The following is a 2,702-nucleotide window of genomic DNA, read 5'->3' as shown; positions in this document are numbered from 1 at the left end:
ACATTTTTTCTTATCATTTTCTTCTCTCCAATCTTTGTTATATTTCATTAAAATTCATCATGAATCATTCTAATTTTAATTTTTATGATGCTTTTGATTTTGATGATGACACTCCTGTTTTTGCTTTTCAAGTTGTTACTGTTGTGGTTGCTGAAGAAGAATCGAATAATCAAGGGCGAAGAACAAGGTATCGTGGCTCTATTCTTGGTTACAATATTGTCAATCGTAACTGAAACGAAGGTGAGTTAAGGTTATATAATGATTATTTTGTAGAAAATCCTAAATTCATTGAAAATCAATTTCAAATAAGATTTAGGATGAGTCGTCGTCTTTTTCTTTAGATCGCAAATGTAGTGGAAGCTCATAATTCATATTTCAAAAAAATGACAGATAATCTTGGTGTTCTTGGTTTATCTTGCCTTTAAAAGGTAACTGCAGCTCACAAAATACTTGCATATGGTATTCCTGCAGATCTTACAAATGAATATCTTCGAATTGGAGAAACCACTGCGATAGAAAGTCTTAGAGCTTTCGTCAAAGCACTTGTAGAAGTTTTTGGTGATTGATATCTAGGGCACCAAACGAGGCCAATATTTATCAATTATTATCAATTAGAGAGCAGCGTGGATTTCCAGGAATGTTAGGGAGCATTAACTATATGCATTGGAAATGGAAGAAATGCCCAATTGCATGGCATGGGATGTATACTGGTCATTTTTGTGGACCAACTATAATTCTAAAGGCGGTGGCTTCACAAAATCTTTGGATATGACATGTCTTTTTTGAAATGCCTCGATCATTAAATGATATTAATGTTCTTGATCGATCACCTATCTTCGCTGCACTCGCTGAAGGTCGTACTGCTTCTGTCAATTATACAATTAATGGGCATGAATATACAATGGGATACTATTTAGCAGATGAGATTTATCCTAATTGGTCAACCTTTGTTAAGACAATCCCAAAACCATTAGGAGCAAAGAAAAAATATTTGCAAGCAAGCAAGAGTCTGCAAGAAAAGATGTGGAGCGGGCATTTGAGGTGCTCCAATCTCGTTTTGCAATTGTACATGGACCTGTTCAATATTGGGATGAAGAAACGCTTGCATATATTATGAAAACTTGCATAATAATGCATAATATGATTATTGAGAATGAAGGAGTAATGAATCTTGAATTTGACCATGAATATGAAGTCAATTCCTTTATATCAGTGTCACATGGTGAAATACCAAAACTACATGATTTTCTTCAAACTCGTAATCGAATTAGGGATAAAGCAATTAGCTCTCAACTACAAGAAGATTTGATTGAATATTTGTGGGAATAATATGGCAACGAGTAGAATCTTTAGATTTGAACTTCTTATGTAATCATAATTTTCAAGTTTTTTAACTTTTTTTTTTCATTATAGTTGTTATCTTTTAAGTTAATTAATCTTACTTATTATTATTAAGTGTTAGAGGAACTTCAAAAAAGTATTATGAATTGATATCAATTTCATAACAATATATTTAAAATAACCATGAATTTTTTACATATTTAATTAAAAATACATTACATTACACTAAATCAATCAAAGTTAATTAAAAATTAAAACCCCTCTTTTGCATAATTTCTAACTTTTTATTTTGAAAATACGCTGCAGAAATTGGATCTAAATTAGAAATATCTATTTTCATAATTTGTTCTTTCTCAATCTTGTTCAATTCTTTTTTCTCTTGACTTTGTTGAATCATTATGGCTTGTTGCTCTAACATAATTTTCCTGTCTTGTTTCTTCTGATCCTCAATTTCAACTAGAGTATCCCTGAATTATTGTAAGAGATTTGTTACAGTTACATCTCCAACTTTATTTTTTTCTTATTTACGTTTAAGTCGTTCTTTTGCAGCCTTCTGATCGATTGGTCTATCTTGATAAATCAATGATTCACTATCTTCTCCTAAACTAACAGAATCAAGGATAGATGGAGTTGATAAAGTCGGACTTGCATTGAAATGACTTTTTTGTTTCTTGTTTGACCTTTGATGTTGACTTGCAAGCTCAAATTGCCATGTGGGTTCTTTTCTTAAGATAACTCAATAATATTCTAGTTGAAATAGTTTGCCAACGTAAGAAGCATACATTTGTCGAGCATTATTAATCTGGTAAAAAAATAAATAAATAAAATAATGTTAAAATATGTGTTAAATAATTTAACATATAAATGAATATTAACATTACCCTTGATTCTTCGATCATTCCATTTTGCTGATGATTTTTAATTTGAGTAACAAATCTAATAAATTTACTTACTTCTCTATTTATTTCTTACCATCTACTTGAAATGTTTATTTGTGAATAATTATTCAAGTTTCCTCCATTCTCTACAAAGTAAACATGTACGCGAGCCCATAATTGTTTTGTTTGTTGTTCAACTCCTGTAATTGAATCCTTACTTGTATTTAGCCATTAAGAGACATGGGATGAAGAAACGCTTGCATATATTATGAAAACTTGCATAATAATGCATAATATGATTATTGAGGATGAAGGAGTAATGAACCTTGGATTTGACCATGAATATGAAGTCAATTCCTTTATATCAGTGTCACATGGTGAAATACCAAAACTACATGATTTTCTTCAAACTCATAATCGAATTAGGGATAAAGCAATTCACTCTCAACTACAAGAAGATTTGATTGAACATTTGTGGGAACA

Source organism: Populus euphratica, unplaced genomic scaffold (assembly GCF_000495115.2).
Source record: "Populus euphratica unplaced genomic scaffold, PopEup_1.0 scaffold12.1, whole genome shotgun sequence".
In the NCBI taxonomy this organism is placed as follows: Eukaryota; Viridiplantae; Streptophyta; class Magnoliopsida; order Malpighiales; family Salicaceae; genus Populus; species Populus euphratica.
Note: the sequence above shows the minus strand (reverse complement) of the source record.